This window comes from Ostrinia nubilalis, chromosome 11, assembly GCF_963855985.1.
Source record: "Ostrinia nubilalis chromosome 11, ilOstNubi1.1, whole genome shotgun sequence".
In the NCBI taxonomy this organism is placed as follows: domain Eukaryota; kingdom Metazoa; phylum Arthropoda; class Insecta; order Lepidoptera; family Crambidae; genus Ostrinia; species Ostrinia nubilalis.
This window is the reverse complement of record NC_087098.1, coordinates 4,979,621-4,998,399: the sequence shown is the minus strand read 5'-3', so window position 1 is coordinate 4,998,399 and position 18,779 is coordinate 4,979,621. Positions and strand designations below refer to the sequence as shown.

Here is an 18,779-nt window from a genome sequence, read left to right as displayed (position 1 = left end):
CATTTATAGTAAACATGATCCTTGAGGAGACGGGTATATTTTTTTGTCAGGTGCATAATTATTTCATTCATCAATCATTACTTTAGATACTCGTAGCTCCATGGCAATTAGAGGACCTCTAGTAAAATATTCCTTAAACAATGTGCTATTAGACTCTAGAAATGCTCGTAAATCGTAATCTAGTCAAATTAAATTAATATGTGTAGTATTGTCAATAACTGCCCTAGCCTAATAGTTAAAAATCGACATTTAGAACACATAAATCTATCTATTACCTGTGAAATGTTAAAAGGACAATGTTCGTTCTCCATACATTGTTCGCCGTTAGATCAACAGTGCCGAAATAATACTTTCTAGGTTCTAAATGACACAAATCTTTATGTAAGAACAATTATTCCTGGCGGACCAATTCTATAAACTTATTGATAGCAATATTGTTATCATAACCTCTTACTTACTAGTATTGTATTATATTATTTTATACACATCAATTTGGGAGATGTTCTGTATTGTAGTTGTCGCAGCCAAATTGTATTATAATATTGGACGGGTTTTGGAAATAGCTCGGCGTTCCACTTTTATGATTTACTTACTTACATTTTGCACGTAAATAAATAACATGAATCCTATGTTTACTTTTCACTCTTGACATTTAACACGTGACTTACCAAACTAACTATCTCCATGGTTACCGTCTTAGTCTATGCATGACTAAGGATTGAACAACTTTTAATTGAATATTATTAACAATTCTCGATAATTATTATCGATTGAAAAATATTCGGTATTTGAATCGAAAGATATATTCAATTTTATCAATATCAAAATATTCAATTTTAATAATAAAATAAATATTATTTACTACCACCTATGAAATGTTCTAAAAATTGCCTGGAGCGCTCCCCCAATCCTGGGTTTTCCCTTTCCAAGCTGAGAGGATATCATTTTGGTTCTATCGATACATTATAAAGGTACTTAATATTTGAAATGTATTACCAATTTATTGTTATAAGCATTTTGAGCGAATAAAACTTTCAATTCTATTAGAACTTTAGACATTTCTCTCACTTTAAGCGGCATTGGATTTTTCATCGGATTTGAAACTGTAACAGATATATTAAAGATGATCCCATATTGTTGTCATTGTCTATATCAGTGTTATGATCACAATTCTTTTTATTTTATTCATGACCTTCGACCAGTTGGACACATTAGATAGCTTCTTGTAGTATCGTGCAATATATTTTTAACTTTTAATTAAAATCTAGTCATACTGTAGCAATTTGGACGATTTATTTTATTTACAAGATCGGTATCTTATTGTCTATGATGACCGCAGTCAACATCACTATTACATGGATTCCTAACAATGAAGTTCGGCATTGCCTTGTGCCGATTTTACATAGATTTTATCGACACAAATTATGGAACTTTATAGGATATGGAGCAGGCCACGCCCTAAAATGTCCGGATGTCGTCATAGTATTATGGAATACATATAAAATACTTTTATTATTTCATTTTCTAATCCTCAAGTGTCCGTTACAATCTAATTAATATTTAAGTATTCAAAAAGTAAGAGATTAATTTTGATACTTTACTGCTGTGCCCAGGAATCTAAGGCGGTTTCTGACAATGTCCTTTACTGGTTTTTTATTTCGTCCTTTGTATTTACACATATACCTATCTGGATGCCAAATTTGAACCTTCAAGGTCATCTGGAAGTGGTTAGAATTTGGTCTATAGGTCAGACATGTAGATTTTTGGACGTCAATACCTAAAGAACCGTTTGAGGTATATTTATGAAATTTAAAGCCGATGTTTATCTCGTAAGTCTCAATACATGAGCCAAATTTGAAGTGTTAATGCACAGTACTTTTTGAGTGATGGGGGGTCAAAAGTGGCTGCAAGTGGTTCATCTAAATATACGCACGGTGCAGTCCCCTCCCTGGAACTAGGCTTAACATTAAGGCTTAACAACGCATATCTAGGATGTTTGCTCAATGTTGATTTAGTCGATTTTCTCTTGATGGGAACATGTAAGACAAAAATAAAATTTCCAATATTACAGACCTTCTAGAGCAGATTCCGCGAAAACTATACAAGATATAGAAAAACTTGACTATCTCACCTGTAGCAAATTGAATAAGCTTTTTTTGGTTCATAGTAGTGATGCCACTAGGACGCATAGTTTCCGAGGATTAAGCGAAAAACCGAAAAGTGGTACCTTCCAACCCCCCTCTTCCCGGCGGCTCAAGGGCTAAGGGCGGGGACTTTTGCTATGTTCACCTCCTAACTAGTCTAAATAAAGTCCCGAAGTCAGAAATTGTGTTCCACGGATTTCCATCTATAATGCTTTATTGACTGGACTATATATAATAGGTGGCAAAATGCACTTAACTAACGTCAATACTAACTACAAGCCATATTTTGTGACGTCCTTTGAATTTCATGTTTATATAGCTTCAATCAGTCATAATTATGTGACTAGAAACTATCTCTAATATCTATTAGAGTAGTGTGATAGCTTTGGCGTATCAGAACCATTAAGAGATCTCATTTCACTGTTACATAAAACACGTGATGCGCCCGCGCCGGAGAAAAAACGGCTGATTCCGCACGACAAGTCGACTAATGGCGACTGCAGTTAAGGTGCACGTCCACTGCGGATACAGTGCAACTGTCCCGCTCTACTTAAATCTTTTGGAAATATAAAGGGTCAAATAAACTTTATTTTTCATTTTCTTTCCTTTTTCAATAATAAAAAGGATTCCAATTCCATAAGTTCTGTAAATTATTCTTACTAACTCTTGTTACCTTACCAAACATAATTTCAATCGTTTTTGATAATATTTATTAACAAAATTTTTTTCACATTGAAAAGATTTATTTGCCCTGATTGTTGTTTGGAATGAGTTTAACCGAACACCGTTTTGGGTAGTGAAATCAGTAGCAAACGCTTGCTACGAGTTTCATACATTAGGCGTAGCACTGTAACGTTCTTCTACGAGTTTATCATTGTAGCTGGTAGAGTTTACGTAGAATCTTTGACGTGACGTGACCTCACTAGTCTCAACAACTTATTGAGTGGTCTGAAATGTTAACGCCCGTCTTCACAAACATTACTATGAGGTCTCAAAGTCCGTGTGGACGCACAGCGTGACACACGCACCAATCACAGTGCTCTACTCAACGCTGTGCGTTCGATTTGCTGCTTCATCTAAATGAATGGTGTGTTAGAACCCTTACACTTCACTCGCCCGGCCTGTATTTCCTGTTTCCCTCCGGTTACGCAAAACTGCCACACGATTCAAATTCCATCATTTTGCCTCGTCTTGACCATTGTAATCGCTTCTTAGACATTTGCTTTGTCTCCGATATGAGTGTTACGTAATTTATGCATATCAACTGGTGCTGACAGCTTTTTAATGTTTGCATTGTGTTAACGCTATAATTAGCCTCTTTGCCTACAAGGAAATTATTGTTTTGTTTATTAAATAAAATTAATTGAGTTTTCTTCTACAAAAAACCTTTGTTCTAATATAAGTTAATAACGAATTTTTTTCATTGTTGTGTCTATTTTGATCCCATGATACCTGTTACTATGAATGGTAACATAACTGTGGGTTTGTTTAATCATTGAATGAAATCTATAAATCAAGCTTAGTTTACCACAAGAGCAAGTTGATGGTTGTGGTATGTATGAAATCTGGTTATTTAAACTTGTCATCGCCTTATAATTGCTGCCGTCATATTGATCTAGACATACCTGTTGTAAAGGGATATGTTGACTTATATCATCTAAGAATAGATCGCGTATAAATCATTTGCTATTTTTAAAACAACAATATACGTGGAAAGCTGACGTCTGAATGCGGTGTAATGAGTAATTAATATTAATACACCGTGCAGATTTATTACTGTAATTTATTTAATTAAAGTAGTCTTTGTCATGGACTCACGTGTGTTGTTTTGTTACTTCACATAGGTACAATTGGTAACCACAAATTTATACTGGGAATGAAAATAAGTTAGTATTATTTAGAATGACAACGGGAAAAAGCTGTTTAAGTCCCAGATTGAAGTTGGAATTTAAAACACGGAGGAAAGTTTATCGAATTTATTGAGTTGACAGATGATTATTTTAAAATAAGAACAAAATTATGTACGAACCACCTTCGAAACAAGTGAAGCACGATTAAAACGTTAACATAAATTGGCGACAAACCATCGCAGCCACAAAAGAACAGCTCAACATTATGTCTTTTGTTTTGGGTCCGAAACTAAACGTGCATCGATAGGGTGTTCCAATGCAAATGACCCGACTCGCAATTGTCTGGGCTTCTGCCCACACCATTAATATACAAGTATGTATATTATACAATGAATATACACTGAGCTTATGCAATGCATCTTTGGCAAACATCCCTGCGGCTCTTACTACATATTTAAGCATTTTGTCATCCATTTCCTTTGATAGATATACGAGTTACACAATGATGAAGAACTTAAATTATTTGCGTTGAACAAAGCAAGGTATGTTTGTAGACGAATATGATTGCCACCTTCGGTGTCCATTGCATCGTTGCGATACTTAAACAGAAAGAGTTCAATTTTATTAAAAGTAACTGACTCTAGGAAAGTTTATAAGTGATTTGGAAATAATGCTCTCATTTTCTCTCTATTTGTCGAATAAAAAGCCTTCAGATTTCAGCTTGACTTACAGATACAGATGTATTAGGTACAGAGAAGTGTATGCTATAATGAATGTATGGATTTTTATTATATCCTGTGCGTATTAATAAGTTGTTTAGAATTGAAGCACTGTGATTCCCCTGAGCAGATTGCGCGAAGCGATTACGTATTAAATTTGACCCAGGAATGTCAAACATCCACAGAGGTTTATAATAAAAACGTAGTCCCCACTGTATACCTGGTAATGATAAAAATCTAGTGAATTGATGAAAAACTAAAACAGCTATTTCAGCGCTTTTCACATTATTTCACTTAATTGGGAATGCAAGTAAACGTACCTATTACCTGTAGTAAGTATTCATTCTACATTTAGTTCTTTTCACCACATCCCTTATTAAATTGGGTTAGCTCTATAATATTTGGCGCCGATACAATCTTTACTGGGTTGCCGGGTCACACGAGCAACAATCACAAAAAGATTTCAGATTCTTTAAACGTTAAACAAAAAACAATCTATAACTTTCACTTATAGTAGCAGATTAATCGATGTAGCTTTATATTCATTAGGGTTGTCACCACAAACTAGTGTTTTCACACTGCTATTTTAAGTGACTAAAGTGAAACTTCGTATTAATAATGTTTCTAAATTGCTGTTATTAGTTATGCCATTTTTATTAGCTATAATGTGGTGGTTTGACATATCGTTGCCTACGTGCGTGTGTGGGTGCGATCGTAAAGTCGATTGTTGGCGCACTATTTCGTATTACAGACAGACTTAGTACGGATATAAATTCGTATTTGGTGTTCAGGTTACATCTTAAACAGTAATAACTTTAATGGCAAAATATTATAAAGTACGATACAGTCGGCCGGCAGTGATCAGAGTTGAATATTTTCTTGTAAAATCGCATCCGTTACAACTTCTTAAGATTTTAAAGCTAAAAGCTTCGAATCAGTGTTTTTTATTTAATAAAAAAGTTAACAAGTATTACAGGTAACCCCTGTTATACTGTATGAGTTGTGGTATACTGTATGAGTTTGAAGAATTTATTTTTCAAATTTTATTGCATAATTAGTCAGTGTTACTTACCTTTGGTTTCTAGCTAGCTAGCTTCTAGTATTAGCTTCATAAGCTTCACATAAGCCTAATTTTTAACTCTAATTAACGGACGGGTATAATTTTCATTAGGAATTAAAATAACCGTGTCACTCAGCAATTAAACGTGTCCTCTCAAAAATAATCTCGTTAGATTATTAGCGACTTCTCTTATGAAACTGCACCATTTATTTATTTTTGCGTTGGCGAAGCGAAGCAAAACAAGTAAGCTACATTAATTTTATGACCACTAAAGGGATGTTTGCTAAGATATAAAGCTAATGCTATTACTGTGTCATAAAATTAGTTTACGTAAACCTAATTGGACTTATTTCAGTAATATTACGTTATTAATATAACTGTGTCACAGTTTGAAGTAGGTAGGTACTTCCCTTTATGAAATACGGGAAACGTACGTATTACGAATGCTACATATACCTACCTATGGAAATATTTGTTGTATGAATCACAACTCATTACGGTAAAAAGCTTTAGACCACTAACCATAGGCCATAATAATTATGTGACTAAACTTAGGCCACTGAAAACCAATGGCATATTTACCTACTTAAATTGTCGCTACTAATGCTGAGCCAGGGAGCTTTTTAGCACAATTCGCACATAATTCAATTTTAATTGTTTTGAGTTTTTTTCTTTGTTTTTCTTTTTATTGTGTGAAAAATAAACGTTTTCTTTCTTTATTTCTAGAGTCTGTGAGGTTTAGTCTGCGCTGGACTGTAGATTTTGTGAAGCGTCATCGTCGGCTTAGGGCCAAAGCCTTTGTATCCAAGTACCAAGTTAAAAGTTAGTTTCAATGAAAGAAAAGATAAACTAGCCGTCATAAATAAGGATAAAAGACTACAAAAAGTTACAATTCATACATCCGCCGCTCGTCTTATTTACATCAGCGGGATTGTCCTTTCTGCAAAGATTAACTTCCTTCCTATACTAAATTGGAGATTTATTTTACCGTAATTTGGTCTATCTTATATTGTGAGACTTGATCCTTCTCAAAACTCTCTAGTTTTAAGTTTTGTTTATCAAAGAAATACAAAATAAGATTCTAATTTAAAAATGAGATTGGATAAAAGTAATTGGACGAATCACAAGCAGTTGGTAAGTAGAGCGTTTCGTAAGTAGTGCCTTTTGTAATAAGGACCTTAATCCATTTTTTAACACTATTTTCATGGCCTTAAGGTCGTCGTCGACCTCCAAAGTGGTACGGCGAGAAACCTGAGAGAACTCACGTACTAATCCGGTTAATTTTATATTGATTTCAATCGATTAAAATTATATTTAATTTGCTTTAGTGACATAAATATGTACTTACTTACCTGGTGTGTCAATAATAATCAAAATAATAAGTCACTGAATTAATATTTGATCTTTGTTTTGCATTACGATTAAGAATGTAAATTTTCTCTAAATCTAATTTTAAGTTTCGTACCGGAAAACGCAGCGTGGGACGTCCACCTACAAGGTGGACCGACGACATCGTAAATGTAGCAGGGAAGCGCTGGACGCAGGCCGCTACCAATCGATCAACGTGGAAAGCTTTAGGGGAGGCCTATGTTCAGCAGTGGACGTCCTATGGCTGAAATGATGATGATGATGATGATGAATTTTAAGTTTAACTATATTTTTTTCAAAGAGTTGCTGGTAATTGAGCTGGTAATTGACAAAAAGTGTTATGAGTGACACTGATTAACAAAGTGATGTCCACCATGTTTCACTACCAGAAGTGTCACTGGATTGTTGCAAGCTCATTCAGTGGCAAAAAAACAGTTGTTTCATTATTCGGGCCTATGGTTGCCACATGTAGTAATTTAATCCACGTTATAATTAAACCAGGCGTTAAGTTTACATCGATTTAATGAATCTAAGTAATTATAAACTTTACTAAAAAAGTGTAACGAATTCAAAGAAAATTAATTTCGTGCCATGGTTTTAGTCGTAATTTTGTTTCAGGAAATCGTTATGAAAATCTGGTTCTAAAGAACGACACTACTTGGGACAACACGTGATTATTGTGATTCTTAAATATTGCTTTTCTTCTCGATTTCTATAAAAGTAGTTTCATGAGGTGTTTGCATTTTGCACGGAACTGCGCGTCGTGGCCATACATTTTCCATAAACGCGGTTTGTGCGCTAGGTAGGCATAAAAGTGAGACTTGTAGGCCCTGTTGTCCTTTTAGACTAGGCAGCGCCTTACATAAGCAATTGGTCTCTCTAGGGAATAGGTATGCAATTCAATGTATTTTCAGTCTCAAAAAAGTAGGCTAAATAAAAAATTAGTCCGCAACTTGGCAGCCCTACTCCGTCTCATATCACAGTGCCACACAATACCGCACTTGAACATGTCGCACTAATTATGTGGGACAAGAGTAAAGCTCGATGACTAAATTATGATTCGGTGTTGTAAGACCCGATTATAAAGTTGTCGATCACAATTGCGGCCTTTTTGGTTGTACAAGTTTATTGAGCTCTTCACGTTTCATGAATCAAAGAGCACATACCGTTGAGATGATTTATACGAGTAATGGCAACTATCGACTGTTTATTTCTCAACGCGTCTTTGCTTTTTGGTGTTGGTAGAAGTAAAATAATATGGATTTTAAATCTTTAAAGCTCAATAATAAATTAAGTTTTGTTTTTAAATTCAAAGACTAATTTTGAAGAAAACAGTAAAACATTGATTACACAGATAACATGGTTAGTACTTAATGCATACCAAGTTTCACAAATATCAATCAGTGCATCGATAAGTCTTACGATGAAAATAAAATAATTTCGCTTCTGCCATTTTCATAATTTTGGCTAAGACACTTTTAAGTCAATTTTAAAGATGTGCTACGAAACTTTCCAATTGGAAGGTGACTGATGATTTCGCAAGATCATCTTTGCTCTGTGTACTCTGTCAAGCCATCCTATACATAGGTGTCCTAAGTAATGTAAGCATCTAAAGTAGTCAGATGTACCTAGTAGAAGAAAGTGATTTAGTTTGTAATCTCGGCATGTAAAGGATCCGACAAGTTTCTTACTATACTCCTTGAAGCTTGCATCTGCCTAGGCGCAGACCACCGATTTTTGGTTGGTCGATAATTGGGTAGGGCTGTTAATCATTATGGATATGTATGAAAGTGCGCACATTGCACATATTTTGCTAGGTGTGTGTGCCTAGGCTAAACTGCTTATCATCTTGCAGTTTGCAGCTAAGCAATCACAAATACAATAAAACGCTACTAGAGGTATAAACCACTCACGACTCGATTCCGCTAAAGCGAGCAAGCGCTGACAAGTAAGTCACCGAAGCCTTCAAGTCATCGCGCTGATCGATCGCGCGTCGTGCACGAGCGATCTTCGAGTTATAAATACGCAGTCTGCCACCCACGTGTGTATGGAAATCACTAGGTCACTAGGAGCTACACTAGTAAGAGGTCCATATGATGCGACTTTGGTCGTGTGGGTCAATTGAACAGTCGAGTACATGGAGATACCCTCAAGTCTGTGGATACAGTAAATGCTCTACATTAATTAGAGTATTTTAGAACTTCCACCAATTATTGTGTGTGTTATGTGCACTTTATCTGACCAGCTGAGCTAGGATGATATGATACTTTTGTCGACGTCAAAATGTTTGGGAAAAATCGATAAAATGGCGTGATAACCGCTTGTCGCGGTAGACCTAGGCTACAGAAGCTCCCTAGGCCCTGCCCTTCTGGTAGGATAACCCCATATAACCCACTAGCTGCCCCGCGGTTGGTGAGTATACAAATCAATGTATTTTCCGGACGAAAAAAAGGCTACAGAAGCTTTTACTATGTAAGAAACTTCTAACATGACATTGGTAGAGTTAGTTAAGAAGTACTTACACTAAAATACAGACATTAATTACAAGCTTTCTCCTTTTAAATACCAACAACTATTTAAAAATCTCTTTATAGTAAAATCATAAAAAAGAAGACTGTACCTACTATCATGAGATTGACTATCAAGCGATTCGGGCAGTGTAAACCTCGCTTACGCGAGACTACGCTAGTCACTCGATTCACACATCGTGGGCGACAAGGTTGATGTACTCGAAATTTGCGGTGCCATTATTTGCATACCCGCGGGTCAGACTAGAAAAAAGTGACACAAATAGATACTTATTATATGACGGTGGTGCAAATTGGTATCAAGGCCACTCAGCTCTCTCCTTTAGTGGGTAAGTGTACCAGCCAAAATCAACTTATGATAAATTGCTTATTGTGAGTGAGATACGAGTGAGTCGTTGTTTGAGTGGTTTCCTATGTCGGCGAGTGAAAGCGGTGCGGCAAGGATTTGGGATGCTGATGACACTTTGGGCACGTGTAATAACTTTGCAAGTGAAAACAAATCAGTCAAGGTGAATCACCTTGATATTGACAATCTTCAGCCACCTAAATGACTATGTACAAATGATTCAGATGATTGATGGGGTTTGTAAAGTTCCACGGGTAGCACTATAGAATAAGTCTAAGTAGAAGATGTATTGAGATGACATGAGATCGTAACATGTATTAAAATGCTTATAAGAGAAGCTTTTATTTGCCAAAATGTACTGAGTATGCACATTACGATATAAAAATAAGTGACATTATGACTTAAAAGAACCCGAACAATTGTTAAATAATAAGATATCCCAACCTATTCATTATGTAATAACCTCTTTATCTCCTGTCTAAAGTTAAGAAGTACTTTCCTTAAACTAACATTCCCACATAATAGAGCAGAATACACCTCGCATGATGCATGCACGCAGTGTGGGCATGCACCCAACCAATATTGGAAATCGCCTATGGAAAACTGGTCCAAGCACAACGTAACTGCAGAATTCTGGTTAAACAATTAAATCCATTAGGGCGACGATAATTCGTTCGAAAGGGACAAGTAAGCTCAGCTCGGATCATTTCTGCATACCGGGCTGCGATAATAATAATTATGATCATGCTTCGGTTTCCGAGGCGGGTTATGATCACAGGCAAAGTAAAACAGTCAGGTTTGTTGTGATTCTAGAACTACACTTGGATTGGTATCAGAAACCAAACGTAATCAAAAGCTCTCGATAGTCAGACATGTATTATGTTAGCGGAGCTGACATGTTGACTGGATGCTCGTGTTTTTGTAAATAGCTTCACTTACCTACCATCAGGTGAGATACAGGCCAAGAGCTTCCTCGTTGTGGATAAAAAAAAGAAAAAAAAAGCTTTTGATATTTTAAAGTAGGTATTTCAAATGTCTACCACGTCCACCACTTACCATTGGGAAAAGCTGTACTTAGTATTTTTCTGTGTACCTATTTCTGTTGCTTGGCGCTACAATCAGTGAAATAAAAACGAAATAGGTACCACTAGGTACCTACAACTTAAGACTATTTTAAAATGTTGTTGTTGCATACATTGCAGAAGTGATAACTGACAGTGTCAATGCAGTGGGTTGATCGGATTGACCTGGTTGTTCTGTTTGCTCTATTCCATAATAGGTTCGTGTGACGATTGCAATTTACATTTCACGTTGTAATTTTGCACAAAATTACATACATTTTTGGAGACACTCGGATATTTTTATGTAATGAATCCTGTCAGCCAATTCCTTAATGATTAGTTTGTTATTTTAATTGTAACGTAGGGAAAATAATGACGAGTTTGCAAAATGATGTATGACTGAAGGAAATGTCAAGAAAATTTACTTTGTAATAATATTACAATTGAAAATTTTCAGCTTTTACCTAACCTAGAAACCGTTTTCAGTTGTAACCTAGAAAGATTCTAAAGAAGATCTTTAGAATTTAAATCATTAGTTACTCTTGTAGTGCTAAGTAATTTTAATAATAAACCTTATCAATGAAGTAATAAAAAAATTCATGATTCAATTGATTTGCATAAAAAGTACCACCAGTTTGCTGATGATCGCCGACTAGTCGACCGTGAAAAGGGCCGATGACACACCGACTGATCATTTTCACTCCCAACGGAAGGTCATACAACTAACCAGGCCCACACTACTGGTTAAATATTATAGTCGAAGTTGTATCCAATATCGATAATAATTTTTGTCTGTTATAAACAATTAATGGATGAAAGTGAATATTTTCAAAAGCTTTTCTTTTTAACCTATTATTTTCCACTGCCATTTTTACAAGGATTTATGGATTTTGTCTATGATCTTTAAACAGTTGAATTCGAATGATACAGCGAACTTAGTTATTATTATCTAGAGTCGAACCAAAGACTAACTAAACATACTAAAGGTTAGGCCAAAGGGGGTATCGTGATACACTAATTGCACCGCAATCGGCACTAATGAAAATGACTAGTACTTGTATAAGGGGCAACCTTGCAACCCGGGTGGCAACCCGAGCTTGGCTGAACCATATAATCATCCATCCGCGAGCAAAGGTTACATAATTATTTGTTTCAGAGAAAATAAAGGTGAATGCCTTAATTATCAGGTGATCCCCTGAAACGTACAGACGATGTGTAGGCATACCGAGTCAGACAGCGTGGGCGGTATCCGTGAAACTTTCGTATTAGGCACCAGTACCACGGCGTGTTGTAATTTAGCAACATTCTTACCGTATTATATTATACTTAAGATTTACTTTCGCTTGGATTCTGAATCTTCGCATTGTTTTTATTTTTAATGTACGCGAGTCAATTAGATTTGATCGTTGCCGATTTTGTATGTCATGTATGCAAATCAGCCTAATTCGCCGACATTGTACAGATTATCATAATTAGTGGAGCAGACTCTCGTTTTATACGCCGATATTTTATAATATTTACTATTTTTTCAACATTAAAATGTACGAGTGTACCTCCTAATAATGGTTCGGTTTTTTAAGTAACATGTAAAGTGTTACTCAGCTTACCTTTTTTGTTGTATCTCTCTCGCCTCGATTATTACCATCCGCAATTACTAGGGAAACTACATTTTTATTTAAACACCTTCCTTTCGGAGTCGTATCAGCAGCATGCGGTGATCAAATCAATTAAAGCATCATCAAAGGTGGTCGAAAAAGGACCTAAATGCGACATAAACATTTATCGACTCCAGACCCCGACAGCATTCTTCCCGATTCGTCTGGCCATCCGATTGAATACCTACGTGTTCATTTGCAATGAATTGATCGAATAGCCGTGTTCAAATCGATTAAAATGCTCGGAGTCGAGTCGGAGCACAAGTTATTATTTGTTTTTGTTGTCGATCAGCTGTGTTTGACTGTATTTGTCCTTTTAATTCTCTAAAGAGATTGAAATATGTAATAATGTGAGTATTTCAAATCAGAAAATATTACAATGAAGTATTCATCATGAGAATAGAGCTTTAGGTCAAAATACAAACCTAAACCCTCTGAATACATGCATGTAATGTCTTTACAATAATTCATTGATCTATTAACTCATCTCAAACATTTCTAAACTATTTCATTCGCTATTGATGGGTCGAAATTAGTTTAATTCTTTATCAAAAGCTTCAAGATAACTTCAGCATTCATGTCTCATTATGATTGTCCAAATATAACTTTACTCCCACTTTGCCTCAAAGTTGTTCGTTTTTACACATCACTTAATTTGAGTTGTACAAAGTCATGTTGTCAAATCAATTCAATTAACTGCATATCATTTCAAATTATACTCGTATTATGTAGGTGTTACTTTTTGCAGGATTTAGGTTTTTTATGATCCAATGTGAATCTTTCAAGCGTTCTTTTGTTTTTAGTTAAAATTTTAAACCGATGTTGTTCAATTTGTTTATGTTAATTGAATGACGTCAGATTAAGCAGTAAAGCAGCAACAAGCAAGATTTTTTCTATGTTACTTTTTAGTCATATATTTCTGTGGCAGACTTAATAAGGTTATGCTTTACTATTATGAAACGAAACTCTATACCTTCAGCTCCAAAGGATAGTGCCAGGGTCTGGATCAAGTGTTGCCCAGAATCAACCCATAGTGCATTTTGTTCCTCAGGCCTATACTAATGTGTAAACCGAAGCTCACTGAAATCTATCCCTGGAGTTAAGAGAAAAAAAGATTTTTGTTTTGAATTATTTACATATAAAATATCATCGATGTATACGTGCGATTTAGACATCTATATATATAAAAGAATGTCGTGTTAGTTACTTCACTTATAACTCAAGAACGGCTGAACCGATTTAGCTGAAAATTGTCAGGGAGGTAGTTTAGAGCCAGGAGAAGGACATAGGATACTTTTTATCCCGTTTAAAATAAAAAAAGTCTGCTTATTTATTGCCATTAAGGCGGAACAAAGTTCGCCGGGTCAGCTAGTTCTTTATAAACGATCTAGCGCTGTTTTAATTGTTTGGTAAGCTGACAGAAATTCAATTCAATCCAAAATGAAGCACGAAGTTTTAGTTTTCTATCCTTGCAAAAAAACATTTTATTGGTGTATTACAATCGATTATTCAAGTTATTGTAGGCTAAAAGTTCTTGCTCCATTTTGGAAATAATTAATTTCTGTCAAGTAACCAAACTACTGCAACAGCGCTTGATCGCTTTTAAAGAATGTAGAAGTCGTACTAAAGTAAGGTGTACGGATGCAGTATGGTTAAGTTCAACATAGCAAGTGTTATTTAATGCCACAATCGCGAAATCTTATGCATAGTACGCTTACATCGATGATATTTTGTATGTGAATAATCCAAAACAAAACTCTTTTTTTCTCTTAACTCCAGGGATAGGTTTCAGTGCGCTTCGGTTTACAAATTAGTATTGGCCTGAGGAACAAAATGCACTATGGTTTCATTCTGGGCTGCACTTGGTCCAACTTCCATACATGGATTGGCACTGTCCTTTATATATTTTATGTTCAAGTTAATATTTAGACCTAATAGAAATGTGTAATGTAACCTACATTACACACAAAAGTAATAGGTTAACTACACTCAACATCAAATAAATCGCACCTTCCGCGACGCGAACTTTAAAGATTTTCTTCTGACACAATTATGGTACCCCAACAATATTGGTGTTATTTGAAAGCCCAATAAATATCCTTAAAGAAAAATACATTTCATTTCTAAATAAATGATTAACATATACCATAAATGTGACTTGAAAATAGACCTCACTTTGGGCTCGCCTCTGGGATCAATTAGACCAATTTTTATGGTTATAAAACTAAATAAAGATCTCACGTATCCTCTTTAACAGATGGATAGCGATTAATCCCAACGTAACAGTTTTATAGTCATAAAAAATGGCTATAGCGTAACTACCTATTTTTTGAAGAAGTGACTCTGGATCCTTGTAAAGACACATTTTTGGGGTAAAAACCTTTCCTTTAATGAAATGAAGTTTAGAACTAGGCTTTCAAATGGTACCAATGTTGGTGGGAAGTGGGGATGCATACGTTTGATAAGTGCTTGTCGCGGTAGGTGCGATTTATTTGATGCCGAGTGTATATACCTGTAATTTAGTTGATTTCATATTATAAAGCTTTTGAATAGTAGCTGCAATAATTTAGGTATGAATCATGTCCGTTAAAGGAGTTGTCCCAATTTCGGCCCGCAGGTTGTACGCCATATCAAAAATCAAGAAAAATCTACTGATTATGGGAAAAATATAAATAACTATATCTAGCATATAATTTAGCCGTACAAAATCAAAAACTATTCATGAATTAACATTCTCAAATGGATACACAAGATGGTGGATGGCGTCAAATAAAAAAAAAGATGAACCATAGACTAAACGTCAGTCGCTGTCAGATTTCAATCTGTCACTCACCCCAGTCGTCCGTCTTGTTCGTTCTGTTTGTTAAAAACAAACGCGATGCAAACAAATGCGTTTACGCGTTTATGTGTCTGTCTCCCGAGTTCTTTTTATCAACATTTCTCTGTGACCTGGCTTTCGTTCTTGGATTGCTATCTGCCTCATCTGATAACCATGGCATGTGTTGTATGGACTTGAGACACATCGTGCGATTTGACTTTGTTGTTTTGATAAACATCCTCCATAGGATCCGATTGGTAGGTATGTAAGCAGTTTTTAACATAACATGTTTCATAATTAATTTATTCTTATAATAACTAATCGTTAATTATTACTTTCTTACTGTATTAAAATCAATGATATTTGTTTTAGAAATCACAATCATGGCGCTCTGTATTTCATGTTCTTCTGTTAAATAAATGAAGATTCCCGATACTATCAGTGTAGTGAAATGGGCCCTGAAATCATTTCTATTATTCAAAATGCCATAGGCCAAAAGGTGAGCAAAAACTATATTTTTTGTGCTATAGTTTCATTTATTCATATTTTTAACTGTATATATTATAACTATTTATTCTTTTATAAGGTCCGGAGTCGTACTCATAACCTAACAGACTATGCCAGGCAGTTTAATGAAGAAAATATTTCACCACAAGTAAATTGTAAGTATGCATTATTAGTACTAAATAATGATGATGCATATTTTTTTAATGAATTCAGGTTGAATTAATTGGGTATTATGTAAAACATCTATTTATTGTAATGATAATTCTGTCATTATCTTTTAGGCACCCGAAGATGGCTTAGTGTGCTATGAGTGTTGAGTAAGAGTTACACGATCTCTTCCGCAGCAAGAAGTTGAAGCTTACAGGAAAGCAGAGAACCCTCGACAATTAATACTTGTGTATGGTGCTTAGGCTCTCTTGTTGAGACCAGAAGGCATTCATTGCCCGAGGGACTGGAACAGGATGAAATAATTGCAAGATTTTTCCTAGAGGTAATGTTCCTTTTAAGTTATTGTTATTTTTATAAGTACCTACATATTAATATTTTTATAAATAGATACATAAATAAGTATTAAGTTTGTATCCTTAATTATACATTTTACTCTTTTTAGATTCCATGTGGCTGGTGGCCATGTATGTTATGCGTGCTGGGTTTCAGCATGTAAAAATGTGCAACGAGCCCGGAACTCCTCTCTGAAGGCAAACTTGTGCCATAACTACTGGGCCAGCAAGAATTAGCAACCAGGCCCTGTGTTAGCAAGGGTTGTGAATAAAGCCTCGCCATCATTCTGGAAGAAAAATATGTACTCATACAATCACCATTGTTTGGTACTTGTTGGGCTCGGCTAGTATCCTGCTATTGCTGCACCGGCCTCATTTTTCGAATATTTTAATAAGGGAAGATGATGATTGAATAAAAACTAATGAAAATAATATAAAGCTGTTTTATTTACTAACACCCCTATACATCTCTATGTGAAAAACAGGTTAGTTTGATCATTGTGGGTAAAGTAGCCTGCCAGTAGGTCAGTAATGTTATCCCAAGATTTCGTTCTGAATAATTAGCATTAGTTTTTCAACACAAAGAAAACGTAAAACAGATTACTTCTAATCATCCCCTAAATGTTTAAAAAAGGCAGATTTACACAAAATCCGGTAATAACCTATTTGACTATAGCACTGTAATAGGTTATCAAAGCAATCGATATTGGTCGACATATTAGTTTTATCGAATTGTTCTTTTGTCGATTGATTATTTTATGGCACTTTGTGGAATACATAATCATTAATCATTAGTTGTTTATTTATTTTTCTTCACATCAAGATACGACTTAATGTCAAAACTGACAGATGTCATCAAAATAACATTCGGCCACCATGATGGTTTTTGTGGTTGAGTATTGCTATTTTCTTAACAATCTTTTGTTTTGGACGAATAAACGAAGCCATTTTAAAGAAATTGAATAATAAGAAACTGTTGTAGATTTAAAAGCCCTTCTTTTTGGTAGGTGTACATGTTGTTGGCCTAGGCTCCATACATTTTGGGACAACTCCTTTCATATGGCGATCTATGTATTTACGACATCAAAGATAGTAAATCAATTGGGCAACCCATAAATTACATTAAATATGTATACCTAGGTATGACGTCCGGACGGTGGATATTAATGCCGCTCCTTTTCGTGTGGACAGGTAAATTAATATTATTGAACATGTTTAATTCAATATTATTAGCAAATAATTAATTAATAGGCACCTCTGTAGTTCTGCCGTCATGTCATATTAATAATCATATTCATGAATGGGATGTGAGTCGCGAAATTGTTTTTAATGCAGCAGTATTTTAATGTGTCATAGTACGAGATAATATTTCTTATTTACCTTGAGACTGCTGAAATGTGCTATGGTTTTGCCGTTTTGACAAAGATCTATTTATTATCCTCAAATACAGTAGGTAAGTGTCTCATTCCTATTAGACAAAATAACGAACCATTCTTTTGAGAAAACAAACAATGTTATATTTTGTTGTGCGAGCTTTTACCGGCGAATTTTTAGCTTGTATTTTTATTTGTTGAACTCAGAAAGTTTGAACATCCCTGAAACACGCGCTTAATGAAATTAAACTTAAATTCAACAAAATTAGCGGCTTAACTATTACCGTCTATTCGTCTATTTATAAAAATAAAAATCGCAATTAGTACAACACAAGCCACAACTAACACTATCGAAACTGTATATAAATGATTAGCAGATTCGCCTGATTGCGGTAGCGACAGAATTTTCAACTCTCATATTTTTATGGTACTTACCTATAGATAGATCATACACTATCCAACCTGCTTGCGTTAGGTACGTTCATTGGGTTTGTCACCATGTCAAGGAGCAAAGTTTCCTTAAAACAAAAGGTAAAACAAAAACGAGTGTCATGGCCCACTATAAATAGCTGCTCATCCACTATGACACATTACACATTAGCTAAAGTCAACGGTCTATTACTGCTTTATTTCCATAAATAGGAAGGAAAGGCAAATCATAATGCAAATATGCCGCTCGGCCTTCGTAATGACGTGTGATGACGATGACTACCCGCCCGCCCACTGTTGACTTATGATTCAGTAGGATATTACATTACTGTTACGTTTACGTAATGACATGAAATCTTATCAAGAACGTGCTTTGAACGAAGTTTTGATGGGTAATACTAGGATGAAAAAGCACATATCC

At 35.2% G+C, this 18,779-nt stretch overlaps 1 long non-coding RNA gene across 1 annotated transcript; it reads left to right on the top strand.

Annotated features, from left to right (window-relative positions):
* The first annotated feature begins 15,569 nt into the window (after positions 1 to 15,569).
* LOC135075839 (uncharacterized) lies at positions 15,570 to 16,988 on the top strand. Its single transcript, XR_010258125.1, has 5 exons — positions 15,570 to 15,806; positions 15,922 to 16,048; positions 16,136 to 16,211; positions 16,338 to 16,546; positions 16,667 to 16,988. It is a non-coding gene; the product is annotated as an uncharacterized LOC135075839 (long non-coding RNA).
* The last annotated feature ends 1,791 nt before the right edge of the window (positions 16,989 to 18,779 follow it).